This window comes from Cornus florida, unplaced genomic scaffold, assembly GCF_030987335.1.
Source record: "Cornus florida cultivar Cherokee Brave unplaced genomic scaffold, ASM3098733v1 CherokeeBrave_3.0.0_Hap2_Chr08, whole genome shotgun sequence".
Classification (NCBI taxonomy): domain Eukaryota; kingdom Viridiplantae; phylum Streptophyta; class Magnoliopsida; order Cornales; family Cornaceae; genus Cornus; species Cornus florida.
The window spans coordinates 56,766,602-56,785,806 of NW_026775578.1; the positions used below are offsets into that span (position 1 = coordinate 56,766,602).

Consider the following 19,205-nt stretch of genomic DNA (forward strand, 5'->3'; position numbering starts at 1 on the left):
CACATCTCTATAGTAGAGATTTCTGACTATTGGTCCTTGCAATCAAGACTGAGTGCTCGCTACCAATTAATGTAATCGATTACAGGCTGAAAGGCGCTGAAAAGTGCGTATTTAAACCCCTTAAGCTTACATATTCTAGGACCTTTATCTATCTTACTTTTCCGTTTTAGACTAATTTCATGTTATTGCCCTTTTTAGGTGCTTATCCTCAAAATAAGCTAATTCAGCCAAATAAAAGCTTAAAAGAAGCTAACTCAAGCTGGATGGAAGAAAGGAGCAAAGTGGAAGCAGATTGAAGCAAAGTATGGAATTCAGCAGGTTCGATCGATCACAAGTATACTTTAATCGATCGAAAGTTCATCGATCTAAACATTTCAAGAAGGATTCAAGCTCTTTTGTCCTTATCCAAAGATCCCACAAAGTTCGATCGATCCAACAATTCTTAGATCAATCGAAAAGATTCCATCTTATCCTGTTGTACCACCCCAACTACCACTTTTGTCTCTTTCCCTAAAATATCTTAGATCTGTCCTTATCCAAAAAGGCGCCGCTATGGGAGGATTGATCCAGCCAAAGTTTGATAGATCTCAGCTATGTTCGATCGATCTTACCACAAGTTCGATCGATCAAACTTCTTCAAGCCCAAAAAAAGACAAAATCCAGCTCATTAAAGGTTAGCTCATGGTGCAATCACTAGAGGAATATTGACGTGCGAGCCCAAACTATTGGGTGTGACATTTTAACCTACCTATATAAGGAATATAAGCCATTATTGAGAGCATACTTGACATAACTTACATAGTGTATAACATATTATTGGAGAGGAGGCTAGAGACATTCTTGAGAGGTTTTCCATCTACTTCAAGAAGAGGAACATTTCTACCATGGAGATAGCCCATGAGGGTTGGAGGACACCATCCATGAGTGGCTAGACATCTTCTTAGGCCTAGAGTTAACCCTAAGCATGCTTTCTTTATCTTGATTCATGTGTTTTTGAGGGGATTTGTGTTGTAATACATATTTTGACATCTTTATATACATAGATCTTGTTTATTCAAAGATTTATGTGGTTTAATTCTTCCAAGTGACCATTTCATTCTATCCATATGTCTATGTATGCTAGAATAGATGTTCATGTGTTTATCTCTATTTGTTGTGTTGTTGATGCATGTCTATATGTATTAATGCTATAGATCTAGAGATTGTCAAGACTTAGTGCTTAATATAATGCTCTTGTGGTTTATTTCATGGTTCATACTCATTTCTTGATGGATTGTGCCTCTCCCTTAATCTAGATAGTATAATTTTCATGTCATTAGCTTAGATGTAATGTAGTTATCTTAGTTGTTAAATAGGAGGACAATCCATGCTTGTTGTTTGATATTCCATACTTATGAATGCAAGTAGTATATTTTTCTAATTTTATGATGTGTTTGGATTGTGAGCTTAAAGAATGATTAATGGCATACTTTGATATATTGTGCTATTCATTATGTTGTCTAGACAATATACACTTAATTGGTCATCCATACTTGTTGAAACAACCACACACACTCACTTTTGTTGCAACATATGCCTTCCCCTCATTAATTGTGAATTGAGTATAGAGAAAAATGATGCTTAGTGGTGATCTCTAAATCCCAAGACCTCTCTCTCTTGTTTTCTCTATCCTTTAATTACTTGCTTGATATTGATCTTGTTTACTTTTAATTGTAGTTTAATCAACCAAACAACCTACCGTTGATCACTTGACCTACTAACCCAAAGCGTTGTTTCCACTACTAGTAGCCCTTCAATCCCTTGGGATGATCCCTATTCACCCTACCTATATTTTTAGTTAGAGGTAGTAGTGGCATTTATAAATTTAAAACTTGGCCACATTGCACATTCACTATCTTTTGAACATCTTTTAAGCGTTGGTGCTACGGCACACCATGTTTTTGGCGCTGTTGCTGGGTATTTAATTGGCAACGCCGTGTTTTGGAAAAATTTAGGGATTAGTACTCTTTTGAGGGTGTGTTTACTTTATTTTTATTTTTGGTTGCTAATTGTGTTCATTCTTATTTGGCTAGGTGAAATTAAGTAAGGAGGTTAAGCATGGAGACTTCAAAACAAGGAGCTAAGCTAAGCACAAAAAGGACTAAAAATCTAAAAAAAAAAAAAATGCAAAGCACAGCAAAGTTTGGAAGTTGAAAATCAATTGAAGTTGCCTAAGGACCCTTTGTGAGATCTTTCTAACTCAAGCTCTAGTTAAATCGTCGGCCCGCGTAGAGGCTTGTTTTCTATTTCTTCAATAAATTGTGAGCCTGCGTGGAGGCAATTTACTTTTCTTGGCATGTTGTTTAAGCATAGGAGTATGGGATCATTGAATGTGGAGATTTGTTGATTTATTTGTTGCAGGAGCGAAGTGATTGTTACTTGCTTGTTATTTGCTTTTCTAGTGTATGCATGGTCGTAGGTCATTGAATCCTACTCTTGTCCCTCCTAATTTACATCTTGAATTGGTTGTTCGTAATCCTAGGGGAAAGGGTAGTTCTCATCACTCCATTTCACCAATGGAGGATTTGAATGACGACCATGTGGAGGACCTTGGTCATATAGACCAACAAGGCAACCTCTACCCTAATGTGCATCATGAAAATGTTCGAGTACCATTAGGCATTCCTAGACCATTCATTACCCGCAATAACAAGGCCAAGTTCCACTGGGAATGCCTAGGCCAATATTTGCTCCACAACCCCCCATAGTTCAAGCTAATCAAGGTGTTCGTCTAGCACCACCAATTGTGAATCCTCCCATTGCATTGAGAGACCATTATGTGCCCAATGAATATAATGCACCCACTTACATTCAATTGTCTCCACTTAAAGCACATCACAATAAAATTAAACCACAAACTATTCAAATGTTTCCAAACTACCATTGACTTCCCAGTGAAGAACCTTATAAGCATTTAGATGAGATTCTTGAAGTGTGTTCCACCGTGAAATACACGGACATGCCGGAGGAAGTACTAAGGCTTAAAGTTTTTCCTTTTACCCTTAAAGACAAGGCAAAATATTGGTTTAACAACCTTAGGCCTTTTTTGATAACTTCTTGGGCAAAAATGCAACAAGAGTTCTTACAAAAGTATTATCCGATTTCAAAAACCAATGCCATGAGAACTTCCATTCATGAATTTTCTCAAGGGGATGGGGAAATATTTCGTAAGGCATGGGAAAGGTTTAATGATTAACTAAGAAAATGCCCACATCATGACATACCTAAGTGGCAACTAGTTCAATATTTCTTTAAAAGTTTACCAGATAATCACAAGAGTATAGTTGATGCATCAATGGGTGGTTCTTATCTTGATAAGCATGAAAATGATGTATGGCAATTGTATGAATGTATGAGTGAAAATTCCACACATAGATCTCTGTCTTCTAAAAATGGTAGAAATCTAGGAGGAAGGAAGAATGTTGGTTTGTATCATGTTGACAACTCCAATGATATAGCCGCCGAGATGAAATCCTTATCTCAAAGGTTTGATCAATTCTTGATTAACCAAAACTTGACAAATTAAGTGTCTTCCGCCCCTAATCATGTTCATCATTGTGCATCTAATGAATTATGTATGACTTGTTCTAGTGTCTTGCATTCTATTTCCAATTGTCCCCATAGACATGTGCAAAATGACAACCATGAGCAAGCCAATGCTATTTTTGCTAACCAAGAGAATAATCCCTATGGCAATCATTACAATCCTAGTTGGAGGAACCATCCGAACTTTTCATGGAAAAGCCAAGGGGAAGGCTCAAACCCTCCCCAAGGTGGTTTTCAAGGGAAATATGTTCCACCTCCGATGCAAAGCCAAGGTTCCCAAGGTTTTAGATCATCATTTCAATCCCATGGTAATCAATTTTCTAATTCTCATTTTCCTAATTAACCGTCTTATTCTCAAGGAAACTCTAGGAGTCCCACCTTTGAAGAGAAAGTTTTGACCGCTCTAGGCACTCTAAAGGCGAACGCTCAATTGTTTCATTCTCATTCTCAATCCATCACTAAGCTAAAAACCCAAGTAGGGCAAATAGCTAGTACTTTAAATGCTAGAGAGAAAGGAAAAATGCCTTTGAATGCCCCACCAAAGCAACAATGTGAAAATGCCTTTGAATGCCCCACCAAGTAACAATATGTTGTGGAGAGTCATTCCTCATCGGAAAGTTCTATAATAGAGCATGTCAATGTGGTGACAACCTTAAGAAGTAGGAGAATCATTGACAACCAAGTAGGTGTGTCCAATGAAAAGAGTTAACCGGTGCAACCAAAAGTTGACACCCGTCCCATTTCTTATCATATTCCTCCTTCATTGCATATGCATGAGCATTCAAATGAGAAAGTGTCAAAAAGTGATTTGAAAAATGAGTTCAAAAATGATTTGACAAATGAATCAAAGCATGATTTGAAAAATTCTGGTGTTGATGATATTTCAAAGAAGGATTTTTAAAAAGTTTTTGAGCCAACAGCTCCATTTCCGGATGCCTTAAAAGGATCCATTTATCTTGACAAGTCAAAGACAAAGACAAATGAAATCATTGATGTGTTTAGGCAAATGAAGGTTAACCTTCCGCTTTCGGATGCAATCAAGCAAATTTTGGCTTATGCCAAGTTTTTAAAAGATCTTTGCACCCAAAAGAGGAAGAACAAAAGCCAAACACCTAGGAAAGTGGTCTTGACCGAGCAAGTGAGCTCTATTTGCAACATAACACTCTTCCAAAGTTCAAAGACCCCGGTTCACCTACTACATCTTGTGTCATTGGTGACCATATCATCAGACTTAGAAGCAAGTGTCAATCTTCTTCCATACTCGGTATATGTCAAATTAGGCTTAGGAGACTTGAAACTGACGTCGGTGGTTTTATAACTTGCCGACCGATCCATCAAAAAGCCTAGGGGTATCATTGAGGACGTCTTGATTAAAATTGATAAGTTCTTCTTCCCCGTCGATTTCATTGTCATTGACATGGAACCAGTCCCAAATCCCAAGAGCCAAATCCCCGTTATCCTTGGCCATCCTTTCTTAGCAACCGCAAATGCCAACATCAATTGTAGGACGGGGATAATGAAAATCTCTTTTGGCCACATGTAGGTGAAGTTGAATATATTCAATCCAACCCCGAATTCAATGGATAAGTATGAAGATATTTGTGTTGTAGAGAAATGTCTTGATAATGAATGTGGAATAATAGAGTCTTTACTTGATATTGAGCATTTCCATGGTTTGTTTACCAAAGAGAATCCAAAGAAAATTGCTTCAAAGATAAATTTTCCAAGGGCATGGAAGCCCAAGAGTTGTTTTAACCAAGGACTATCAACGTCGCTTGAATCAAATCCAATGAGTTCTTTAGGGAACCATTCGTTGGGTGGGATTCAAAGTGTTTTTCACCCCGTCAAGGAGGGGATGCATAACAAGATATTTGATCCAGGCTAAAAGAGCCCAATGTCTTGCTAGAAACATTAAAGACTAGTGCATTTTGTAGGGTTTCACAACCCTATGCCTCCCTCATTTCTATTTTAAATTTCATTTCTTGTGTCGTCTAGATATGTTTTAGGGTTCACACACATGGCTAGGACTTTACTTGAGAATGCATGCACTTTTGTTCTAAAAATAGGCATTTTGTCCAAGTTCGATTGATCTCAAAAAAATGTTCAATCGATCGAACACCCATCCCTGCTTCCAATCATCTATCTGTTCCATCGATCGAGAATTTCCTGCATAAATTAGCCCTCTGTGAATCATTAGAAAGTTTATTTCGATCGATTTGAGAACTCCAAGATCGATCGAAATTGTTCTTGGATCGATCTTCACTCCACACTTAGAAAATTTTTGAGATCCATGAAAATAGGCCTCTCCGTGCATCGTTCGAACTTCTCTGCAGGTTTTCACCTGTTCGATTGATCGAAGTACCTTTTCGATTGATCTCAATTTGATTGATCTGTGCCTTTTGTTGACCTTAATTTTGACTTTGATTTTATTTTTATTTTTATTTTTTATTTATTTTATCCTCAAAACTCAAAAAGATTTTAATTTCTACTTTTATATTCAAAATAATAATAATAATAATAATAATAAATAAATAAATAAAAATATTAAATTTGTCGTTTAGTGCCCAAAGATCGATCTCAACAGTTTAAACATCGATCTTGTTCGATCGATCAAAAATTTTCCCTGATCGATTAAACCTGTCGGGAAATGTTTTTAAAAACAAAACCCTAAGGTCATTAGATCGATTTCAAAGATCGATCTAAGACCCATCTCACCTCTCGCCACTACAACCTATCTCTCTCTTATCTCCAGTGAGACTCCAGCAAGCACCCGAGCTTCGATTCCCTCTTCCTCATCTCAGATCTCATCTACCTCTCCTTCAATCCACTTCTCTCCTCGGGTAAGGTGAGTTTTGAGTTTTTGATGTTGATTCGAGTTATAAATCACATGATTTTTATGTTACTGTGTTAGATCTGAAGTTTCATGCTTAATCTCTTTCCATATTTGAAGCTTTGAGCATGCGTGTATATATATGTATATATGTGTATATTTTTGTATAATTTTAATTTTAATTTCGATTTTGAAGATTGTGGGCCAAGATGCTTGTTTATTCATGTGTAGTTGTTATGTTGTCGGTCCTACAAACTTGTTTGAGTGCCCTTATGTCATCAAAGTCACAGATCTGTGACGGTTTGTATTAGTTGCAGAATTCGATCGATCTCGGTATATCTCAGATCGATCGAAAATGCATCGATGTCACTCAATCCAACTCAATTCCAGATCGATCTAACTTTCATCGATCTCACATTTTTGTGATCAATCGAACTTTACAGATTTGCATATATACTTCACACACTATCTTTTATAATTCATGTTATCTTATACACGCCCAATGCCTGTGTTTTCCACATTGGATGCATTCCATACTTATACTGTCTAAGCATGAGTCACTTAATATCACTTATTTCTTATGATTTCCATAGATTCATGTCCTTTATTCTGTTTTGTCTATCTTATTTGACATACATGTTTCTATATGCTATGCCTTAATTCCTTATTTAGCTACTGACTTTTTCTTTTTGTTTTGCACGCCATGGCTAGGGTAGAGACTGTTGCCCGTGGACAATATCATCGCAGAGTCAGGCGGAGATTAGATGACCAAGCAGGCCCATCTCACATCCAGGACCCCATTCCTGAGCTAGAGCCAGAGCAGATACAGGACCAGTCAGAGGCAGATACAGCTCAGTCCCCATCCGCTGACTCTAGATTACAGTCTTCGACTACCGTATCATCTTCTTCAGCTGAGGCTGAGCATGTACCATCTCCTTCACCACCACCAGTATAGCCAAACCTGGTCCCCAAGAGACCTAACAGGAGATACTCATGCCTTCAGGTGGCGTATGAGTCGGTGTTCGACATTTCTTTCTTCTCCCGATATCTATTGACCCAGCCAGCTTACGATGATCTTGACCGGAGGGGTCTCTCAGCTATATTTGCCCCAGTCACTTATCCAGTTTATCCGTGGCTTGTTCAGTTATTCAACCAGTATCTCCGTCCGGCCCCGGGTAACTTATCAGAGCTGCAGACCACTATCGATGGTTACCCCATCCGAATCACAGTTGATATTCTCACCAGATCATCCCGATGTCCTCATGTCTGCCCTCCCGATGTTCATTATCCTATTTTGGAGAGGAGGCCTTCTTACACAGACATAGTTGTGGCACTCACAGGCCACTATGCAGATGGTGAGCTTTTTGCCACTCAGACTTATCTGCCTGATGAGCTCTGGTTCTACGATTCGGTCCTATACCGAAACGTATTTATGGCGGGCCGTAATATCCAGAGGCGGTCTAATTTTCTAGTTGCTTTATATGGATTATACACAGGCCACTGGGTTTCTATGTCAGCACTCTACTGGAGTGTCATGATAAAGTTATATTCCACTTACATTAGCAAGGCCAAGCCCAGGCGAGCCACTTTTCTACCATTTGGCCATCTGATCACCCAGATACTCCGAGACCAGCACTATCCTATCCGTACAGATGAGCGTGCAGAGACAGGAGCTTGCCACTTTGGCAAGCAGGATTAGGATAAGAGCTACAATGCTCTTATCAAGAGTTTGTGTGAGGAGGCAGTTTTAGTAGCTAAAGAGCTTGAGATAGAGGAGATGGAGCAGGCAGCAGCTACAACAGTAGCAGCCGATCCAGCAGACCCACCAGTGGTTACTGATGTGCATATGGATATTAATTTAGAGCAAGAATTGCCAGCAGAGGAGCTTCCGCTTCACTTTCCAGCACCGTTACCAGTTCATTCTCAGGAGCAGACTCAAGACATACTGCAGTTTCAAGATCCAGTCATACCTGAGGCTTCAACTCAGACACCTGGCCTAGGAGAGCATTACCAAACATTGGAGGGTGAGGTTATCTCTCTCCGGGCAGATGTTGTCTCTTTCAGAGTAGACGTCGTCTCCCTCAGCACAGATATGGCATCTCTCCGCTCAGACGTTCTAGCTGCGCTGCAGGACATATCCAGAGAGATCCGGGGATTACGTCCCACCAGCCCTACATCCTCTGCCTGATCTCTCTGCTTCTCTTTCATTTTTATCTGTATTTGTGATATTAGATTATTATTTTGATACTGTTATTTATATTTTTGAAGTCAGTCTGTCGGCACTATTAATGTGATGTACTATATATATTGTTTCCATTTTCTATATTATGTATGATATTTTTGGATGTCTAGATTTCTGTTTGTGACTGTCTCCATTCATCAGGTGCATCCCATTGACTTTAGTGAGAGAAAGTGCTGCCCAAATTTTCAGGACCACCCCTTTTCCTCTCTCTTTACTTCAATTTCTTATCCTATTTACACTTGCATGTCCACTGTGCACTGTTATTATTCCCTTTTGTTGTCTAATGAACTTTTATCCAGTGCCATCTTTTCAGGACCACAGTTAATCCCAAGTTTGGGGGGGTTATACCACCCACTTTGGATACTTGTGTCCCGGCCATACTTTGCTATAGCTACACTGGTATACTCTTTCCTTTGTTCTCTTTGCACATTGACGACATTTTGCCATTAAAGTTTTGGGGGGGGGGGAGGAGGGGCAGGTAATGGTGTTAATTGCAGTATTTGCTTTTAATTCAAAAAATTTAAGCATGACTTGTGTATTTGAATGATTATCTATGATTAGTCTATAACTAGCGATAATTTTGATCTTTAAAGGACTATATTGCTTAAAATTTAAAAAATTGCTTGACTTGAGAGTCCAATACTCCTTGTATGCCTTGTGGATGCCATTTAGGAGTAAATTTTTTGAAAGATTGATATCATGCTTGTACTTGTGGTCCACATCATCCTGATTTTGTGATTGTTCTGAGATTCACTCTAGGATTCTACACTAGCACAGGCACACACTAGCATTCATTTGTGGGGTACATGCTTTGTTTATTATTGAATTGGTTATATACTAATTGGGCTAGTAATGCATTGAAAGCTTTCATTTTGATAAAAGTGGATAACAATCCCTTTTCACTAAGTAGCCGGGATTCTAGCCTCATCAAGCACTGAATTTCTCATGCCGAAAGGTGGAGGGCCCAAACTCTAGGTTAATAATTAAACTTGAAAAAAATAAATAAATATAAAAAAAAAAAAAAAGAAAGTTGCAAAAGCTTATAAAAAAGTGAGGACTTCTCCCAAAAGTTGAGAAGTGAGAAATGATTAGATGGAGGTTGTTTTGATTTGTAGCCTAGTTGATTTGAGCTTGTAAGTCCTTAGGGGTGTTTGAACGCCTAATGCCCTAAAGCCGTCTAGTTTGGGAGTCATTGACCTAACGTTCGACCTCATGAATCGTTAGAAAGCTTAATAGATCAACACATTACATTATGCTTCCATCTTAGATCCTTAGGGATAGAAAAAAAAATAATAAAAATAAAATAAAATAAAAAATAAAATCAAGTGAAAAGAATAAGTGCACCTAAAATAATAAAGCTTTAATAAAAGGTCCACTCTTTGTCTTGATGATCCATACTAGATTTGTGTGCTAGTTTGAGGGTAAGGTTGTGATCATTTCTTTAGTTGGCTTAGATAGCAACATATTTGATACCAGTCCACTCAAAAAGGATTCTAGAGTTATTTTGATTTACATCATCATTTTCTTGATGTGTGGAGGACCATACTTGCTTACTTGATGTTAAAATTTTGGAAGATTGCTTGGAAATGGTTGATAAATTACATACTTGAGGTAGTTTTCTCCCAATGCTTGTTTGCAATATTGGTGTCTCTTTTGTGAGAATGAGCTTAACGTTTGTGGGTATCATTTCTGGAAACCCTCACGAGACTTCACTCGTCTACTAGGGGTAACCTATGGGTTTAAAAGGCTTATTGCATATGCTAAATGTAATCATGATCCCTACGAAAGTGGCGTTATCTATTTATTGCTTTCTAGTTCATAGTTGTATAGTTGTTCATTTAATTCCTTTATTTCTAGTTTATTGCTAGAGACTAGCAATATTTAAGTTTGGGGGTGTGATGAGCGCTGAAAAGTGCGCATTTAAACCCCTTAAGCTTACATATTCTAGGACCTTTATCTATCTTACTTTTCCGTTTTAGACTAATTTCGTATTATTGCCCTTTTTAGGTGCTTATCCCCAAAATAAGCTAATTCAGTAAAATAAGAGCTTAAAAGAAGCTAACTCAAGCTGGATGGATGAAATGAGCGAAGTGGAAGCAGATTGAAGCAAAGTATGGAATTCAGCAGGTTCGATCGATCATAAGTATACTTCGATCGATTGAAAGTTCATTGATCTAGACATTTCAAGATGGATCCAAGCTCTTTTGTCCTTATACAAAGATCCCACAAAGTTCGATTGATCTAACAATTCTTATATCGATCGAAAAGATTCCATTTTAACCTGTTGTACCACCTCACCTACCAATTTTGTCTTTTTCCCCAAAATATCTCAGATCCATCCATATCCAAAAAGGTGCTACCATGAGAGGATCGATCCAGCCAAAGTTTGATAGATCTCAGCCATATTTGATCGATCGAACTTCCACAAGCCCGAAAAAAGACAAAATCCAGCTTATTAAAGGTTGGCTCATGTTGCAATCATTAGAGGAATATTGATGTGTGAGCCCAGACTATTGGGTGTGACATTTTAACCTACCTATATAAGGAATATGAGCCATTCTTGAAAGCATACTTGACATAACTTACATAGTGTATAACATATTCTTGGAGAGGAGGCTAGAGACATTCTTGAGAGGTTTTCCATCTACTTCAAGAAGAGGACCATTTCTACCATGGAGATAGCCCTTGAGGGTTGGAGGACACCATCTATGAGTGGCTAGACATCTTGTTGGGGCTAAAGTTAGCCCTAAGCATGCTTTCTTTATCCTGATTCATGTGTTTTTGAGGGGACTTGTGTTGTAATACATGTTTTGACATCTTTATATACATATATCTTGTTTATTCAATGATTTGTGTGGTCTAATTCTTCCAAGTGACCATTTTATTCTATCCATATGTCTATGTATGCTAGAATAGATGTTCATGTATTTATCTCTATTTCTTGTGTTGTTGATGCATGTCTATATGTATTAATGCTATAGATCTAGAGATTGTCAAGACATAATGCTTAATATAATGCTCTTGTGGTTTATGTCACGGTTCATACTCATTTCTTAACGGATTGTGCCTCTCCCTTAGTCTAGTTAGTTTAGTTTTTAAGTCATTAGCCTAGATGTAATGTAGTTACCTTAGTTATTAAGTGGGAGGACAATCGATGCTTGTTGTTTGATGTTCCATACTTATGAATGCAAGTAGTATATTTCTCTAATTTTGTGATGTGTTTGGATTGTGAGCTTAAAGAATGATTAATGGCTTACTTTGATATATTGTGCTATTCATTGTGTTGTCTAGACAATATACACTTAATTGGTCATCCATGCTTGTTGAAACAACCACACACACTCACTCTTGTGCAACATATGCCTTCCCCTCATTAATTGTGAATTGAGTATAGAGAAAAGTGACGCTTAGTGGTGATCTCTAAATCCCAAGACCTCCCTCTCTTGTTTTCTTTATCCTTTAATTACTTGTTTGGTATTGATCTTGTTTAGTTTGAATTATAGTTTAATTAACCAAACAACCTACCCTTAATCACTCGACCTACTAACCCTAAGCCTTGTTTCCACTACTAGTAGCTCTTCAATCCCTTGGGACGATCCCTACTCACCCTAGCTATATTTTTAGTTAGAGGTAGTAGTGACATTTATAAATTCAAAACTTGGCCACATTGCACATTCACTATCTTTTGAACATCTTTTAAGCATTGGTGCGACGGCACACCACAAGCTCATCCTTCCATTGTCTCGTGTTAGTCAATTCTATCATACTAGCAGTACGACGAGTGCTATAGAACCTGTTCAAGAATTCTCATTCCATTTCGTCCCAACTATCAATTGATTCTGACTTTAGGTCGGTGTACCACTCGAACGCGTTTCCTTTAAGGGAGCGGACAAACTATTTAACTAGTAAGTCCCCATCTGTTCCAGCATTATTGTAAGTCTCGACAAAATGGGCAATGTGCTGCTAGGGGTTGCCTTTTCCGTCAAATTGTTGAATTTTCGAAGGTTGGTATCCTACATGCATCCTTACGCTGTCGATTCTCCTTGTATAGGGCTTTGAGTACATGAGAGAGCTCTGTGAGACGCCTCCGTATTGGGCTCGAATTGTATTCGTTATCATAACTTGCAGTTGTTCGACAAATAATGAAGAGACTGAAGAAGCATGATTAGTTTGACCTGTAGCCTGTTTTATCAACGGCGTCAGTTTGGGTCCTCCGTATGAGTACCGTATGCTTTAGAATTAGGATTCCCAGACGGTGGTGGTGTAGAAGTTGCAAGATTCCTAGATGGTACCGCTATGGAAGATGTAGGATTTCCAGACGGCACTGCTGTGGAAGCTGTAGGATTCTCAGACTATATTAGTGATTCACCGAAGGTCTGGACTTCCAATTTGTTCATCAATGTAGCGATTTGCAAGTCCTTCTCTTCAACAATCATTGTGAGGTTCTCAATAGCATGAGACATAGTTGCTAGTTGTTCCTCCACCATAGCAGCTCCAGTCATCATAGTAGTGGCCACACCTAAGTATGGTAGGCCTTGAGAGTCAACGTTCCTTGAAGTGATTGATTACTCTGAAGTCTGACGTGGTGATTCTAGGGTGAACCAACACTAGAGTGAGCATCATAGACGAAATGAGGTAAATCCGGTGGTGAAATCTCCTCTGGAACAACGTCAGGGTTCTTGACATTTTGGGTTTTCACGTTCGCCGGCTTTGCAGGAGTGGTTTTCACCAAGTCTTGCTGATATTTGAATGACGCGATTACCTGGGACATGCTGCATGTCACAGGGCCTGCCAAGGTACTTCTATCACTTGATTCGCCCTTCATGCCGCTTTTTATGGTAGCTTTGGCGTCGACCTTTGAAGTAATGATGTTCTTTTGGGCTTTCTTGTCTGTCTGAGTCTTAGGGGGAGCCATAGAATCTGACAGAAAAGAAGCTTGATGATAAGAGAAAGAGATGAGAGGCAAAGGATGTCCCACCGGGCATGCCAAAAATTTGTACACACAAATTTTGTAGTCTGCAAATAAGAAAAAAATATGGGCAAAATATAATTTATCAATTTGGAAAAATCGGAGTACAATCCTCTGTAATATTCTTTACAAAGAATAAGGTCCTCTGATTCGATCTCTTTTTTGGTTGGGTGAATCCAAAGGCTGCACGAGCTTGATCTTGAATCACCGTGGAATTTGGATAAAGAACAGCACATCTTTGGATGTGCTTATTGTTGATTACTATGGAATTTGATAAAGAACGGCACAATTTGATGTGCTTGCTGTTGTTCGCCATTGGGTTTGGATGTCAGGGCAGAGTTTCTGTATTTCTCTCTGGAATTCTGGATTTCTGAATTCTGAATTTTTTGTCTTCCTTCTTCCTCCAGGCCTTTGTTTATAGGCTTCTTGGATTAATAGGATGATGACACATGTCATCTCCTAATAAGAATAAAATTATAACTAGGCCGGGCAGGTTATATTATGATAATTATCCTTAAAAATAATTATTCCAAATATATTTTATTAGGAATAATTATATTTCCATTTAATCATCTGGGCTGGGCTAATTAAATAATTTAAGTGGACTAAGCTTGGGCCAATTAAATAATTTAATTAAACGTTAGACCCATATTTAATTAATCAATTTGTTAAAACAAAAATCCATTCAAATTGCAGTGTCTATAACTGGTCCACTAGAATTTGGTGTGTAAAGGAATTTGGTGTGCAGAGGTCAAGCTTCCCCCTGTTCTACACAGCTTTCTTTAGTTATGAATGAAAGTTTTCCTTACCAAGAAAATAAAAAATTGTCAATGTATTTCATGTGCTAAAAGGCACAATCAACAGAACACTTTTCTTACATGAGATGGTATGCTTTCTCATCCTCTATATAAATAAGGTAGATCAGGAAAATTTGAACAACTCTAGAAAATAAAAAACATAAAAATAAACAGTCAAATGAAGGAGTACTTCCAAAATAATATATTTTCCTTATATAGAGGAGATGACAAGACTTGTTTCACAAACTTTCAGTGAATAAAAAGAGATCCCATCAATAACTTAAGTTGCTAGTAGTAATATGTTAATGATATTAATAACACAAGCTTTCAAGTAGTGTATCAGGGTTTTACAATTGAACTTGACAAAGTGATAGCAATGAATGATATTAATGTTCTGCTAAAAAAGAAAAGAAAGGAATAAAATATGATATATTAACAGTGTGGTGATTAACAAACTGACTTATCATTCTACAACACTTGCAACTCAGTAATTTCAAATCAATCACTGTTGACACCTATTTTGGTAAATTTTGTATTGATGACGTGCCAGTAAAGAAGAGTGATATTCCACATAGATTGAAGTTGAAATTGCATGCAAAGATGGGAAGAGTATTTTGACTAAGTTGTGGATAACGATCATTATTTTATGACTTATTTAGTTTTAGTTGCATAATTATGTTATCTATAGGATTAGTTTATTTTGAATTTATAGTTTAATTTTGATAGAGTTGTAATGCAAGTAAAATACTTGCATATAGGAATTTGTTTTACGAATTATTCTATAAATAAATAAAGAGGCATGTTATACTAAAGGTCCAGCACCCTCTGAATCATTTAATTATTATTGTTGCTTTCTCAAGCTCCTTCCCCATATAGCATCTTTGTATTTCTATCTTTCTCTCTCTCTCTCTCTCTCTCTCTCTCTATCTCTCTCAATATCTCGTTCTATTTCTTTTTAGCTCAATCTCTCTCTCTCTATTTCCTTCTATATCTATTTCTTTTCCCTTTCTATTCTCTTAAATTATTATTATATATTATTCACTAATAAAAGTCCTTTTAATTAAGGCAATCCTGAACTCAAAAGAAGGGTTTTATTGTTCTCTTTCTCCTCCCATCGTCAGATAGTCAATATTCTCAAATAGAATGCAGTTGACAACTCACACTCGAACCATACAATTGGTTTTGGCATGCCTGTATTACATCAATTTAGAATCAGCTCTAGCCAGCGGATTTTAGTGTCAACATTCTTGGCATGCTCAGTGGGACCCCACTAGGTGAGTGATTTATAGTAAAAAATATGCAGTCGGCCGATGTACCAGTATTCTAATCAGTCATATAGTTGGCTAGATAATTATCGACAAACGCCTACAATAGTCAATTATCGACAAACGCTAATAGTCGATTATCAGCAAACACCAATAGTTAATTCTTGGCAAATTCTAACAAGCGATTATCGAAAAGTTCCAGTAGTCGATTATCGGTTAGTTCTAACAAACGATTATTGGCAAGTTCCAGTAGTCGATTATTGGCAACTTCCAGCAGCCGATTATCGGCAAGAGGTAAACCAGTCACCAGTAACTGATTATCGGCAGGTGATACACGGGGGGCAGCCGATGGCCAATCAGTTATATGGTTAGCTTGAAAGTTATCAATAACTAGTAGCTGATTATCAGCAAGTAGCAAACCAGTCACCGGCAGCTGATTATCGGCAGGTGGTAAATCAACAATTGGGAGAAATATGATCCCAAATGGGAGAATTTAATCATAAGGTATTTGCCCAATTGGGGGAAGAGATTATTCAAGATTTGAAAGTAATGAAGGCTCAGATATTAGCTATCCAAAGTCGTCATCAAGCTGAAAACTCGGTATCTCAATGAGCTCATGAATCAAGTTTTTAACGTAATTCTTTACCATTGACAAATATTTCTCAAGGGCCACAAACAACTACAACAAGAATTGTCCGACCGAACACCTTTTGGTATGCCCATCGGCAATCCACTGATAATAACAGAAATACCATTGATGCCGATTGAGCCGAATGTAAAATCGGCAAAGGTTATTCTATAACACCCACCAGTTATGTTGATTCCCCTCAGAGAGAACAACAAGTTATGGGGGCAATCAGAACTAAGGAACGAACAATCCACAGGCTCCATTAGCACCACCGGTGGCTGTTGGGGGGCATGTGATTGCAAACCCACAATGAGAATGGGTTAATCTGTTTGCTCTGCTTTAGCCTAATGATCCTCCAATTTATAATGCAGAAATCAATAGGGCCCTATTTTTAGCCCTAATCCAAGCCGAGGTAACTTAAGGGCACAGACGTCCTCAACCTGTGTACAGGAAACCATATTCTAACCAGGTGGTAAATCAGTATGTCAACCCTATATCACAACTTCTGTTACATGAGGGGTTACCGATAACCAGTACCAAAATTGGCCAACCTTGCTGATCTCAGTAGGAAATTTTACCAGAAAATTGGCAACAAAATTTGCCAGAATATTATCAATCATCGACTGCCGATTATCGGCAAGTTCTAGCAATCGAGTATCAGCAGGTGGTAAATTAGTAGGTTGCTCTTGTAAATCAAAACGGAAAGATAGAGCAAACCTAACTTGCTCCCATTCAACAAGGTTGCCATGAATGGAAGGGTACAAATTAGCTGAAAGCAAAGCGGCCTATGTACCAGAATTCTTCGCCGATTGTGACATCTAATAATCGGCAAAAATAATCATCATTTGAAAGAATTGTTTTAGCTCACTATCCTCAGCCTAATTTCAATAAAAGAAGAAAAATACTAGCCGATGTTAATTTCAAAAGGGTACTTAGAGATCGGTTGAGAAAATCGGCCGAAAGAAAATTGGATAAAAAACCAGCGGCTGTCGAGGGGAATGTGATTGCAAACCCACAACAAAAGTTTGGTTATCCATACGCTCCATTTTAGCTTATCGATTATATTGAGGTCATGTTAGCCGATTAGTGGACTTTTGGGCATGATGCAGTCCTGCCGATTTAGCCGAATGTAAAATCGGCAAATGTTATTCTATAACATATCTCAACTCCTGCCACTTATAATGAGGTCATACTTGCTGATCAATGGAATTTTGGGCATGATACAGTCCTGCCGATAGAGCTGAATACCAAATCGGCTGAGGCAAAATTGGTTGAAATGAAATCGGCCAAAAAACTCTTTCCTGGCACAATGTCGTAGAGATAATAGGTAGATCGGCTAGAATGACGCTTCACAATAATTTAATTCCTGCCGATTATGATCATGATTTGCTAGCAGAGTTAGAAAATTTAAGGAGGGCAAGTCCTTCCTGGGTTTATGGGCAAGTGATATCGGCAAACTTTCTGAGAATCTAGGAAGAAGCCTAAATAAACAGATTTGCCTAAATAAAGATCATCTTAGGGGTGATTCAGAATAAATAAAGCTTTGGACCTTATTGATTTGCAATCTTATTCTAATTGATTAACTCAAAATTTCCTTCCAATGTATTTTAAAATTTCAAATATCTTATTCGTTTGGGGGGCCGATAGCCTATAAGACATTTAAAATTGGGGGCATTGTTGACACCTATTTTGGTAAATTTTGTATTGACGACGCGGCAGTAGAGAAGGGTGTTATTCCATATAGATTGAAGTTGAAATTGCATGCAAAGATGGGAAGAGTATTTTGAATAGGTTGTGGATAAAGATCGTTGTTTTAAGACTTATATTTTAATTATGTTATCTATAGGATTAGTTTATTTTGAATTTATAGTTTAGTTTTGATAGAGTTGTAATGCAAATAAAATACTTACATATAGGAATTTGCTTTATGAATTATTCTATAAACAAACAAAGAGGCATGCTATGCTAGAGGTCCAATACCCTCAGAATCATTTAATTATTATTGTTGCTTTCTCAAGCTCCTTCCCCATATAGGATCCTTGCTATTTCTATCTTTCTCTCTCTATCTCTCTCAATATCTCGTTCTATTTCTCTTTCTCTTAATCTCCCTCTCTATATTTCTTTCTATATCTATTTTTTCCCTTTCTATTCTCTTAAATTATTATTATTATATAATTCACTAATAAAATCCCTTTTAATCAAGGCAATCTAGAAATCAAAAGAGGAGTTTTATTGTTCTCTTTCTCCTCGCATCGCCTGATTATCAATATTCTTAAAGAGACTACAGTTGACAACTCACACTTGAACCATACAATTGGTTCTAGCACACCCGTATTACATCAATTTAGTATCCGCTCTAGCCAGCCAATTTAAGGTTCAACAATCACATAACTAAAACTACTAACAATGTGGTGATAGGGCTAGGGAAAAAATAAGAATGAAATACTCCCTTCCTTCAAAATTCAGAAAGAACAAGGAACCTTATAATGGTAACTCTAGCCCTAAACTATTATAAGATTCTTTTATCACATTGTCCCAGTTACATGGAAGGAGAGGTAAAAGTTAACCTAAATTGAAGAGCTGATTACAACATTTCATTTTGTTGGTCCTATATTTGACTTTGTGTTTGCTTTTTTAAATGTCAAAAACCTGTCAAAGGTCCATTTCTGTGAGCTTAAAGTGATTCTGGCATACTCAGTCTATTACAGAGGCTTACAGGGGTAGCATTGTCATCTTACATTAATGGGATATCATTTAAGATGGCTTGAGGAAGCTACATTATTGTGACAGTGTTCTTAGCATGCAAATTAGGGTTTACAGGTTTTGGTACAGAAGGTGATAGGCCACAAAGTCATTCAGGGGCAATTGAGTTTTTCACACTTGTATTTT

At 37.6% G+C, this 19,205-nt stretch overlaps 1 pseudogene; it reads right to left on the reverse strand.

Annotated features, from left to right (window-relative positions):
* Positions 1-3,163: 3,163 nt before the first annotated feature.
* LOC132272054 (small nucleolar RNA R71) lies at positions 3,164-3,261 on the reverse strand (annotated as a pseudogene).
* Positions 3,262-19,205: the final 15,944 nt, after the last annotated feature.